Source organism: Narcine bancroftii, chromosome 5, assembly GCF_036971445.1.
Source record: "Narcine bancroftii isolate sNarBan1 chromosome 5, sNarBan1.hap1, whole genome shotgun sequence".
Taxonomy (NCBI): Eukaryota; Metazoa; Chordata; class Chondrichthyes; order Torpediniformes; family Narcinidae; genus Narcine; species Narcine bancroftii.
In genome coordinates, this window is record NC_091473.1 from 24,089,568 (window position 1) to 24,103,471 (window position 13,904).

General features: G+C 41.0%; 1 long non-coding RNA gene across 1 annotated transcript in view; it reads right to left on the reverse strand.

Moving 5' to 3' along the window:
* Positions 1 to 476: 476 nt before the first annotated feature.
* LOC138763200 (uncharacterized) overlaps positions 477 to 13,904 on the reverse strand; it is a 166,547-nt gene continuing 153,119 nt past the window's right edge. The window contains exons 5-6 of the long non-coding RNA XR_011357386.1: positions 4,566 to 4,682; positions 477 to 835 (exon numbers count right to left, since the gene is read on the reverse strand). This is a non-coding gene — a long non-coding RNA (uncharacterized lncRNA). The remainder of the gene's footprint in view (positions 836 to 4,565; positions 4,683 to 13,904) is intronic.

The window sequence follows — 13,904 nt, forward strand, 5'->3', positions numbered from 1 at the left end:
ATAAGCAGAATTGCCAGCACAATCAAGCAGAGTTGAATTCACTCCCATAATGTGTGTCTCTTCCTTTTGAGCACAACCTCTCCAGCAGTAGCAGCCGCTACAAGAGAAACATTCAAGTTTCTTGAAAATCATAGATTGCAGGAACTACAGAGTATGTGGAGGATCTAATAAATCCCATTTTATTTTATTTTCTTCTCTCACAATTTTCAGGATCTCAGAGTACCCTGAGAACTTAACAGCAAAGTAAGTATCTTTGTAGTTGTAGTAGTTGTGGGAAACAGAAACCAATTTGCATTGAGCAGGATTCAAACACAAGTTTTTTTTTTGTTTTTTTTTTAAATTTTTTATTTTTCACACCATAAATAACAATAGCCATGATATACACTTTTTCTTTTCCACACATTTAAAGTGACTTTTTCTCCCTCCCCCCTCCCTCCTCCCAAGCCACCCCCCACCCCCCCCCCCCTCTCATCCATTTTAGGTATACAATCTAGGTTGCATTAATTCAGTTAGACAATGTTGTCATTCAACAAAAAATACACCAGAAATTCTACTGAGTCCATTCTTTTCTTTTCTTCTCCTTCCATCAACTTAGGTAATGTTTGTTCCCGGTAGGTGACCAGATTTTTTTTGTGGGTGTTCATTAAAGGAGACCGACTGCCAAAAACCCCCTTCTCTGTACCAAATTATTTCCCTGGACGATTTCAAACTGGATTTTAATATTGTCCAATCTGAAGACTGCTCCTCCAGCAGTCCAGAACACCCTCAATTCTCCACAATTTTGTTAACTTGGACGATGTGTTCTAGTCTCCAGAATGAGATCTGCACAACAACCCTGTAAGTTAGATGAAAGCATGCTATCACTGAATCAAGATTGAGCAGATGATAATGATGAGTCTAGGGTATTGATAAATTAATACACCAATCTATTTCAACATAGAGGGAAGGGCTGGATGTGAGAAAAAGAATTCATACATTAATGTTTCGGGTGAGGTCAAGTCCATAGAAGGTGGAACATGAGAACCTAGCTCATACATTGCATTAACGATAAACAGAATTTTGAAGTTACAGAAACCCAAGTGAAGGTTTCATCCTCAAATGGCCAATCAATACAGACACAATTTCTGATCGAATCATTCTGAAATTAAAACCTGAATGATCAGCTGAAATGGGTGAAAACAATTTTTAAAAAGTTTGATACAACCAGGGACAAAGGCAAGGATGAAAGTGGGGAAGAGGGCAAGAGGGCTTGGGTGGAGGAGGTGACGCTATGAAGCTTGTGGTAGATGACAAACATATTGGCTTTGGTCTTTACCTGCTAACTAATTGGAGGAAATTTATCTCAGTCGTGAATAAAGCTCAAATAAATAAACTAACTATCTTACAGGGGTTCAGAGAGATGACAGTGGGGTCAAGGTGAGTAATGTAAGTGCAGGAATTCCATGATATCTATGATCAGAAAACTGAAAATGGAAGCAATTGAGGTTGATTGTCAAGGCCTTCAAACAGATTGGTCTGAATCAATGATTGTAGAACATTCAAAGTGAAAATAGAGTAATAATTGATTGAGTAAAATGCAAAAGTCTACAGGTGCAGTGATTGAAGTAAAAAAAAATGCTGGAGAAATTCAGCAGATCAAACAGTATACTTTCCTAGCAAAGATAAAGATACATAACCAAAGTTCAGGCTTCATCAATGTATGAGAAACATGTAGGCAGGTGCCTGAATAAAATGGTTGTGGTGGAGGGGCAGGAGGAAGAGCACAGTCCCACAAGCAAAGGTAATAAGGGAGGGAGGGCACAAGGAAACAGAGGGTTGACTCTGGGAATAGGTAAGGAAGGGGTGGGGAGCTAGAGAAAAGGAGACTGAGGGTAGGGAAAACAGGGAGAGCAGGGAGTGGTCTAGCAAAACTGGAGAACTCGATATTAATATGATCCATTTGGAAAGTGCTCAGATGGAATACTAAGCATTTCTCCTCCAATTTACAGTTAGCCTTTGTTTGGCAGTGCATGAGGTCATGAACAGACATGTTGGCATGGGAGTGGGATGCAGAATTGAAATGGTTGGCTACTGGAAGATCCCTATCACTGATGCAGAAGGAGAGAAGGTGCTTAGTGAGCAATCTCCCAGTCTACATCTCGTCCATCTGATGTAGAAAAGGCCATAATGGAAGGCCAGATGCAGTAGATGACTCCTGCAGATTCACAAGTAAAATGTTGCTTCACTTAGAAAGACTGTTTGAGTCCCAATAGTGGTGAGGGAGGAGGTGCGGGGTACTTTCTACAGTCACAGGGGAAGATACTCAGGAGGTGATTAGTGGGAATGGATGAACTGATTAGGGAGTCACAGAGGGAGCAGATGTGCAAGAAATGTTGGAGATGCAAGTAAGGGCTGAGTTGATGGTGGTGGAGGAGAAGCCATGATTTTGAAGAAGGAAGTTATTTTGGATGATCTGGACAAGAAGACCTCATCTTGGGAACAGAAGCAACAGAGATGGAGGAAATGAGAGAAAGGAACAGAATCTTTACAGTTAGCTGGATGTGAAGAAGTGTAGTCAAGGTAGTTGTGGGAGTTGGTAGGCTTGTAAAAATGTCTGTAGAAAGTTTGTCGCCTGAGATGGAGACAGAGCAATCAAGAAATGGGAGAGATACTGGATATGGCCCAAGTGAATTTGATGTTGGGGTGAAAATTAGCAGCAATGAAAATAAAGCTCATAAGCTCATTAGGGGTGCATGAGGCAGCACCAAAATAATTATCAGTGCTGTGGAGGAAGAGTTGAGGAGTATTGCCTGTGTAGTCTTACGGCATGGATTGCTCCACCAAGCCAACAGAAAGGCAGGCCTAGCTAGAACCCATGTGGGATTCAGTGGAGGAACAATCATGTCTCTAAAATCTCACTCTTAAAAGATGTTAACCAATTAAAATTCTTTATTGATTTTATGCAGGCCTTGTTTCTGGTGAAATATTTTCAGGGACGTTTGCAATAGTTATCTGGTCCAATTTTAGACAAATAAACAGAGGAATTTGTCAAGGAATTTGCAATGTCAACCCACTATATATCTTCCAAGTTTAAATAGCTTGAACTGTCACACATTGGTGGTCAATACCAACTAACCCCAATCATTGTGTTTTACACTGTTATGAGGGGAAAAATGGGAAGAGGTCCTCATTGTCGTTGCAGTGATAAATGAAACAACATTCACCATAGACAAAACTTGGAATTGCCATGTGCAACCATCCAGATGATTAGTGGATGGAAATGCTCAATGAATCTTGTTAACTTCCAGTTCATTTCAGGACAGTTGACAAATGTATGTAGCAGGCAATACAGATTGCAATATATCATCTGGAAGATTAGACTCATGAGCTGCCCATCATTCAAGTTCCTTTATTTCGGCAATAATCTATCTCCCCATGGAATGCCTTCCTTATCAGATGCCAGATTGTGAGTAATTGCCTTCTGAAAAAGCAAGGGTTCAAGACATTGCATAGATGCAGCTGGACTCTGATTCATCTTCCTTTCAAATTGACCAAAGATTGGTTCTATCAATTCATTTTTCACTGTATTTCATGTTGTTAATACAAAATTAAACAATGCCAATCCACAGATCAAATCCAATTCAAGAGTTGCTTTGCTGGCAGAGAAACACATGATTGCATAAATGAAAATGTAATCCATGTTTTGAGAGAATTGGGATGACACAATAGAGTGTCGACTGAAAATAAATCAAAGGTGTGGGACACATCTGCAGAAATGCTAGTATCTCCAAAAGGACCATAGGATTGTAGGAAAAGATTTGGCAACATGAACATTCTGACTGCACAATTAGATCAGGGGTGTTTCCAGGACATATCAGTGGACCTCTTTCAGAGCTAATGCTTCAAGACAACTATGAAGCAGGTGAACCAACTCTACTTCATTCCTGGAATCATCCTTGTTAACTTCCTCTGATCCCTGTCCCACACCAGCTCATCTTTTCTTATATGAGAAGCCCAAAAATGTTCACAATACTTCCAGTGCCTTATAGAGCCTCAAAATCACATCCCTGCTCTTACAGTGTATTTTATTTGTCTTGAAACGAATGTCAGCACTGGATTTGCCTTCTTCACCACCAATTCATCTGCAAGTTTACATTCAGGCTATCCTGCATGAGGACTCCTAGGTCCCTTTGCATTTGGATATTTTCAGTTTTATCACCATTTATTTTTTCTACCAAAGTGCATGCCCGTACGCTTTATGATATTGTATTTCATTTGCCAATCCTTTGCCCAGTCTTCTAATTTAAGTCTTTATGCAGCCTCCCGTTTCCCTCAACTCTACCTGCTCCCCCACCTACCTTCATTTTATCTGCAAACTTGGTCACAATTCCATTCATTCCATAATCCAAATCATTAATATACATAATAAAAAGAAGCAGTCTCAGCATTGACCCCTGTGAAATATCACTTACAACTGGCAGCCAACCAGAATATGATTCCTGTATTCTGATGCTCTGCTTCCTCCCCATCAGCCAATTATGCTATATCCATCATAGTATGTTTCCTGTTACACCATGGGATCTTACCTTGTCCAATGCGTTCAGAAAATCCAAATACACAGGTTATTGAGCAGGTTATCTAGCAGGCTTGTCACTCTTTCAAAGAATTCCGATAGGTTTATTGTTGTGTCCGGGTTGCACCATCTTAATAAACACGAGAAAGGCTTGTAAGTTTACAGCACATTTCTTTACTCACATCAGGCTACTGGGTGGCGTATTGATACAATGTCACTCACCACGCATGCACCACTTTCAAATGTGATGTGGCTCTTACAGTGATAGTGTTCATGCTCGAGCATAAGATAGTCCCAGATTTCCTCAATATATATTTTCCCTTCAGGAAACCATGCTGGCTTTGGCCCATCTTGTCATATGACTCCAAATACTCCATAAACTTATCCTTGACAATTGACTCCAACAACTTCTCAACCTCTGATTATCAGGCTGAGCAATCGCTAATCTCCTTTCTGCTACCTCCCTCCCTTCTTGAATTGTGGGGTGACATTTGTGATTTTCCAGTCTGCCAGGATCATGCTAAAATGTATTGATTCCTGATAGATCATTACCAATACCTGCACAATCTCCACAGCTAATTATTTCAGAACCTGAGGGTGCAATCCATTTGGTCTGGGGAGACTTACCCACTCTTAGACTATTCAACATTCTGAGCACTTTCATCCTTGAAATAATAACTGCACTCACTTCCCTTCTCTGATACCCTTTGACATCTGGCACACTGCTAATGTCTTCTACAGTGAAGACTGATGCAAAATACAAATTGAGTTCCTCTGCCATATCATTGCCTCTCAATATTATTTCTCCCTCATCATTTTCTAGTAACCTCTATCTTCTATCAGCTCTCTTTTTCTCTTTATATACTTGAAGTAGCTTGTTGTGTTTTTTTTAATTATTGGGTAGTCTACTTTTATTCTTCATAATTCCTCTCCCTATGAGTTTTTTAGTTACCTTCAGCAAAAATTTTGAAAACTTCCCAATCCTCTATCTTGTTACAAATTTTTACTTCCTTTATGCCATCTCTTTTGCTTTTATATTGGCTTTGACTTCCCTTGTCAGCCACAGTTGTGACATTTTTCCATATTAGGTTCAAAACTTTTTTTTCCAATAGCTATCGGGTGTCTGACCATAAACTACTCCAGGTGTACAAAAAGACTTACCTGCACTACTGAATTGCTACATACTGTTGTACTACTTTAATTATGAATATTTATTATCTATCTATATCTCATTTATATGTATTATCTCTTTCCATATGGTAATGTAATGAACACTATTGTCGTACTTTGTTTTTACAAAATGCCATTTTGGCTGCATCAGCCAGTACTTGTGTATATGACAATAAATTCATTGTTAAATCCATCTGACCCACACTAATTCTATAATCATTTATATCCCTTCCCAGACAAAAATCTATCAATCTCAGAATTGAACTTTTCAACTAACATGACCTGCATAGGATTTTGGTGAAGTGAATTCATATTTCCAGGGCCCTTGTATGAAATACTTATTAACATCATATCTAAATGGTTTAGTTCCAAGCTTGAAATTACCCTTCTCATTCCCCTGCCGACAGCTCCCCGTAAAAGGAAATTGGTCCTCTTTGAATCTTTTAATTACCATCAGCATTGCAATTACATCACCCTTGAAGTTTCTGTACCCAAAGAAATTCAAGACTGAACACCAATCTATTATTTCAATTTAATTTTTGCAACCTTTTGTATCCAAATGACAGTTTGACCATGAGGACTGAGAATCTACAAAGTACTAAAATGTCATTTTCCAAACTCCAAAGATACTTTTCATTCAGGTGTTGATAATCCACTGCATTTCCTGCATTTTGTTTTTCTCCATAAATTTAAGTATTTGGAATTGTTCTATCACAATAGATCCATTTACCCAAAATGTCAGTCAATTGTCCACTTTATATCATTGGCAGGTTATATATTTTAGCTTCTATTAGTATATTTAAATCTCTAATCCTGACCATCACCCTCTCCACATCCCAAACCTCACCAGACTACTAGTGCCACCTGTAGAGCGCGTCGAAAGAATCAAAGGCTTGTCGATCAAAACCAAGGCTTTTATTAACTAGAAGACTGGAGCGATTCACACGTAGGTCGACCAGTCCAGAATGACCTGGTCTGGCTGGGAGCAATCCTTTAAGACCTGCCAGTAGGCGTGGCTATGCTCTCAGCCAATCACAGTCATCCTACACTACAATCTGTACATATACACATTGGTGATAGAATCTGTACTATCATACCTCCTAAGTCAGGAAATGGGGTCTTGGGCCAACATGACCAGCCTCAAGCTACACCCTCCTCTTGCATCTGTCGCCAAAAGCTTTGACTTCAGAATGTTAATATTTAATCTTTCTGGAAGTATTCATGTCTTCCCTGTCTCAACATTTCAGAACCTGCAACATCCATAAGTGTGAATTCATTATTCAATTCCCATGCTATTTCCAACTCCCAATGATTCACAATCCTTCCTTATAACCTTAATTGTCTGTGCTTTTAATTTTCCATTAAATATCTCTACCCTTTCCTTCCTTTACTATTCCTCTTATCCACTAGGCCAGGGCTTCCCAACCTGGGGTACATGTACCCCCAGTGGTACATTTGCACTTTTCAGTGGGTACATTGGGTCTGAGAGAATACATGGTATTGTAATCTGCAGTCAGATTGTACAGTCATTTTTTTTTAATCCTTAATTTGTAGGGGTACACGGAAACCTATAAAAATGCCCAAGGGGTACAGAGGAACAAAAAGGTTGGGAATCCCTGAACTAGACTCTTTGTTTCTTGCTGCAAAGCACTTTCAGACATCATACTATGAATTATGAGCATTACTTCCTGTTGAAAAATATGACAAAAGATGATTTATTTTAAAACCAGCAGTTTTTTTAAAAAAAACTGCTGCTACATGCTGGAAAAAAATTCCAAGATAAGATAGAATTATTAAAATGAGATCATTTGTTAATGTGAATTTAAATCATTCCAAATAGACTTCATTTCCACAGTTGTGGCCAGACTGATGGGCAGAAAGCAGCATATGCAGAGCATATTGGTCTTCCAACAGTCAGTGTGACTAGAATTTAATTTTCCTTGAAGATAAAAGCATTTATTATAAGGAAAAGAAACAAAACAAAAATAAAAGTCTAATCATATTCATAATACAGACTATGTAATTGGAATATGCCTTCCAAATGAAATGACAAAGCCTGTCAAAGCCAAACACTTTCTGTAAAACCTAATGACTGCTTCTTTTGGTTGTGATTCAGGTCACAGTTTCTTCTTATGAAGTAACCACTTTAGGTAACTGTACTGAAATAACCACACCAGCAGTGCGAGTATAAGACAGCTTTATTAAACTAATATGTACACTAAGAGGTCTTGCCTCTCTACAAGACGAACCCAGAAGGCTAGACTGTAGCTCTGGACTGCTTTATATACAAGGTAACCGGGGTGACCACTGGTGACCAAGTGGTGTAATTACATCTTCTTCTTCTTTGGCTTGGCTTCGCGGATGAAGACTTATGGAGGGGTAAATGTCCACGTCAGCTGCACTCTCGTTTGTGGCTGACAAGTCCGATGTGGGACAGGCAGACACAGTTGCAGCGGTTGCAGGGGAAAATTGGTTGGTTGGGGTTGGGTGTTGGGGTTTTCCTCCTTTGACTTTTGTCAGTGAGGTGGGCTCTGCGGTCTTCTTCAAAGGAGGTTGCTACCCGCCGAACTGTGAGGCACCAAGATGCACGGTTTGAGGTGATATCAGCCCACTGGTGGTGGACAATGTGGCATGAAAGACCTCAACAATGAAGACGCTGTTTACATCCGGTACCGCACGGATGGCAGTTTCTTCAATCTGAGGCGCCTGAAAGCTCACACCAAGACACAAGAGCAACTTGTCCATGAACTACTCTTTGCAGATGATGCCGCTTTAGTTGCCCATTCAGAGCCAGCTCTTCAGCGCTTGACGTCCTGTTTTGCGGAAACTGCCAAAATGTTTGGCCTGGAAGTCAGCCTGAAGAAAACTGAGGTCCTCCATCAGCCAGATCCCCACCTTGACTACCAGCCCCCCCACATCTCCATCAGGCACACAAAACTCAAAACGGTCAACCAGTTTACATATCTCGGCTGCACCATTTCATCAGATGCAAGGATCGACAACAAGATAGACAACAGACTCGCCAAGGCAAACAGCGCCTTTGGAAGACTACACAAAAGAGTCTGGAAAAACAACCAACTGAAAAACCGCACAAAGATAAGCGTATACAGAGCGTTGTCATACCCACACTCCTGTTCGGCTCCGAATCATGGGTCCTCTACCGGCATCACCTATGGCTCCTAGAATGCTTCCACCAGCATTGTCTCCGCTCCATCCTCAACATTAATTGGAGCGACTTCATCCGTAACATCGAAATACTCGAGATGGCAGAGGCCGACAGCATCGAATCCACGCTGTTGAAGATCCAACTGCGCTGGGTAGGTCACGTCTCCAGAATGGAGGACCATCGCCTCCCCAAGATCGTGTTATATGGCGAGCTCTCCACTGGCTATCGTGTCAGAGGTGCACCAAAAAAGAGGTACATGGACTGCCTAAAGAAATCTCTTGGTGCCCAACAGGACACAAGAGTTCAGAGCTCAGAATGTTTCTCTGGAACAGAAAAAAAAGATTTTCATTGATTTAAAGCATCACAATTGAGAGCTTGCCACTGGCCATACCACAGTTATCATGTGATTCAAATAACTGTGAACGAGAATCTTTAAGTCAAAACAAAAATAAATCTAAAATGAATATATGCAGTGGCCCTTAATGATATAATTGTTTCAAACAACGAAAATTTTCCTTTGTACAGTAAAACCCCTCGTATCCACCAGGTATGGGGATTGGTAGATGTCGGATAAGTGTATTTTCAGGTTGCTTGAGACTTACTCTTACAATTCTAATATACCTGGATTAAAAAATATACAGTTTAAAAGACAAAAATACTATACTGTGCTCACACTGCATAAATTTTAGTTGCATTAATATATAAACTTTAAAGCATTTTACTTCATTTTCAGTTACACTTTTTGAAAATATTTAACTGTCGTTGCATCTGCAGGTTGTTCCCTCTCCACAGAGCCGTCTGAAAGAAGAACAATAACATTATAGATAATTAAACCCAAGCCCCCAAATTTACAGATTAAAACCTCTGACTGTAGTGGCCCATGCGTGGAGACACAGACCAGCCTGCAAAATGGCCAATGAATGCGGCACTGCACAGATCTGGGGGTGACACCGGCCGTTGTCCCAGGTGACCTCCACACAGCAGGAAGATGGGGACTTCTGGTAGGAATGCCAGCCAATAGCGGGCCAGCACTCCAATGACACAGGGCCATAACGTCAGCACCTGGGGCCCATATAAGCACAATGGCCAGAGCAATAAACCAGTCTCCTTTTCCAAGGCTTCTTTTGGTGTGTGTCATTCTTCTTCACGCTCATGTAGCACAAACGCTACATGACCAGGGTGACTCTGACTAGCAGGGATAGGAGACACTTTAAGAAAATCACCCCTAACAGTGTACAGCATCAACCAGCCTTTCATTCTGGGTGACACCATTTCTATTTCACACAACTTTATTCATACAGCTGTTTAGAGCAAAGCACGGCCAAGGTACTCCACCAAAGGTTTATGTATTACTTCAGAACATTTATTTTTGCAATTTTAAACGTATGTATTTTTTACCTTTTATTTATTTTCCTTGATTTTTTTTTGTCAGTTGTTTGATGCTAACGGTTGATTGAATTCCAGATACTAGGGGTTTAAATTTGTAAAATGATTATTTTACTTTTGTGGTATCTTCTAGATTTATATTACAGGCCAACACATAATGGAAAGGAGCCACAAGTGGAAGTTTGCAGGACAATTACAGAAATAAAGGGTGGGTTGGAGATCCTGTTTCCAAGTTGTATCTCCCTCTCTTCTTTGGCTTGGCTTCGCGGACGAAGATTTATGGAGGGGGTAAAAGTCCACGTCAGCTGCAGGCTCGTTTGTGGCTGACAAGTCCGATGCGGGACAGGCAGACACGATTGCAGCGGCTGCAGGGGAAAATTGGTTGGTTGGGGTTGGGTATTGGGTTTTTCCTCCTTTGCCTTTTGTCTCTGTGAATTGCTGTTACAGAGAACGATGCAATTTTTTTTTTAATTGGGAGGGAGAAAGAGAGAGTGCAAGTAAAATGAAGGCAAACAAAGTGAACATTTTAAAATTAGAATTAGCTGTAGTAATAAATATACCTCAGCCCCGTATGATGCCCTGTGAATCTTGAATTAATGTTTCTTTTAATAGCTCAAAATAAAGTTGAAAATATGGCTGGTATTGTGGAACAATCATCTCCCTGAACCTCATCATCGACTAGTAGGCAAAACAATCGCAAGAAACCTTCACTGTTGGCTCTTATATTGCAATTCACAATATTTTCAAAGTAAATTGTACATTTAATTCTACGTAATGGGGGAGGAATGTTGAAGGGACCATGAGGAGAATAAGATGGGATGAGTGTAAATGCTTGATGGTCTGAAGAGCCTGTTTCCATTCTGTGTGGCTCTATGAATCTACCTTCAATATTGTAAGCTTAATTGTGAAGGCACCAACAACTGGTGACGTTGCAAGGCACAAAAGTTCTGGAGAAACTCAGCAGGTCATTCACCATCCTTAGGAAGTAAAAGTTAATCAGTCAGAATTTATTGTCATCCACAAGTCATGATATTCGGTGTTTTGTGACAGCATCATAGAGCAAACAATTCATATTATAGCCATCTTACATCATTACTATAAAAATTTTAAAAATGCATGAAAAGTAAGGCAATGTCTTTGGTTCATTGATTATTCAGGAATATCATGGCAGCGGGGAAGAAAGCTGTCTTTGTGCCATTGAGAGCTCGTCTTTAGGCTCCTGTACCTTTATCCTGATGGTAGTAAAGCCATGAAAGACCCCAACAATGAAGACGCTGTTTACATCCGGTACCGCACGGATGGCAGTCTCTTCAATCTGAGGCGCCTGCAAGCTCACACCAAGACACAAGAGAAACTTGTCCGTGAACTACTCTTTGCAGATGATGCCGCTTTAGTTGCCCATTCAGAGCCAGCTCTTCAGCGCTTGACGTCCTGCTTTGCGGAAACTGCCAAAATGTTTGGCCTGGAAGTCAGCCTGAAGAAAACTGAGGTCCTCCATCAGCCAGCTCCCCACCATGACTACCAGCCCCCCCACATCTCCATCGGGCACACAAAACTCAAAACGGTCAACCAGTTTACCTATCTCGGCTGCACCATTTCATCAGATGCAAGGATCGACAATGAGATAGACAACAGACTCGCCAAGGCAAATAGCGCCTTTGGAAGACTACACAAAAGAGTCTGGAAAAACAACCAACTGAAAAACCTCACAAAGATAAGCGTATACAGAGCCGTTGTCATACCCACACTCCTGTTCGGCTCCGAATCATGGGTCCTCTACCGGCACCACCTACGGCTCCTAGAACGCTTCCACCGGCGTTGTCTCCGCTCCATCCTCAACATCCATTGGAGCGCTCACACCCCTAACGTCGAGGTACTCGAGATGGCAGAGGTCGACAGCATCGAGTCCACGCTGCTGAAGATCCAGCTGCGCTGGATGGGTCACGTCTCCAGAATGGAGGACCATCGCCTTCCCAAGATCGTATTATATGGCGAGCTCTCCACTGGCCACCGTGACAGAGGTGCACCAAAGAAAAGGTACAAGGACTGCCTAAAGAAATCTCTTGGTGCCTGCCACATTGACCACCGCCAGTGGGCTGATAACGCCTCAAACCGTGCATCTTGGCGCCTCACAGTTTGGCGGGCAGCAGCCTCCTTTGAAGAAGACCGCAGAGCCCACCTCACTGACAAAAGGCAAAGGAGGAAAAACCCAACACCCACCCCAACCAACCAATTTTCCCTTGCAACCGCTGCAATCGTGTCTGCCTGTCCCGCATCGGACTGGTCAGCCACAAACGAGCCTGCAGCTGACGTGGACTTTTTACCCCCTCCATAAATCTTCGTCCGCGAAGCCAAGCCAAAGAAAGTAAAGTGGTTGGGTGGTTGGGGTCTTTGAGGATAGAGGCTGCTAACCAACCTGACGAAGGATCTAAGCCTGAAAATTCAGTTACCCTTTATTTCTTATGGATGCCACACGACCTGCTGAGTTTCTCCAACACATTTATGTACTACATTTGACACCAGCATCTGCAGATTTTCATTTAACTGGTGATGTTGATTGTTTTCACTACCATTTATGCATATGGCTTTGTGAGTTCATTACAGATTTCAAATTCCTAATTATTTAGAAATTCCAGATGCAGTACAATATAATTAAACATTTAATTGAAGTAGCACCAAACAAAACAAATGTATTGTACTCAAAAGTAATAATTTGGGCAATTGCAATTGAATTAATTCAGTGTAGCACCATGATACAATTCTTGCAATCCAATTTGCCAGGTGACTATAAAGTCAAAACAAATTAATGTCTGCCTTTTATTTTTCCATTATACAATTACATGTTTGACATCCAGCAGACGTGGTTCCACATGCTGTTGTTAGTTGCCACATGACAAAAGCTTGGGGTTTCCAGGTGGTCAGGGAGAATGCTTTGCAGCCGACAAAGGAAATTAGACTCACGGTCTCATCTATCCCACAGTCAGCTCTCTGACTGTACTGATCAGACTGGTATTTTCACAGTAATTTAAACTGCTGTAACTTTAACCACTGATTCATTCAGGCTTAGAGTCCCATTTATACCACGCTCAGGAGGAAGTCATAGATCCTGTGCTCAATTAGAAACCATCAATTGCTTGGCTCTGTTCAAGCAGTGCAAGCCACAACTTTGCATCTTTCTGATGAAACTGTTTATCATTTGGAGGGTCAGCTGCCTTGTGTTAACCATAAGCAAAAGCCAAGGGGTAAAGTAACACATTTGTTTTCAAAGTGTGCTCACTAATTCCTTGCTTGACAATAACTTTAGGAATTAAAAACTTCTCAAGGCATTGATAAACTAGAGGGATGATTTCCACAAGCTGCTGTCTGAAATGTAGTTGTAATCTTTTCACAAAGAAGAGATTGGAAAATTACATGGAGGAAATGCAATCCTACTACTTCATTTTGATCATGGAAGACTAGTGCAATCAGAGTGATTTTGCAAACAATTTTTGTCTTAATTTATTTTACCTCTATTCTTTCTTTGCAGTTTACAGACCAGCTTGTTTGCAATGAATTCTGTGGTTACATGTCCTCCTTAACATTACTATAACATGAGCTAATATTTTTTCCAGTAATATAACAGGCTTCTTC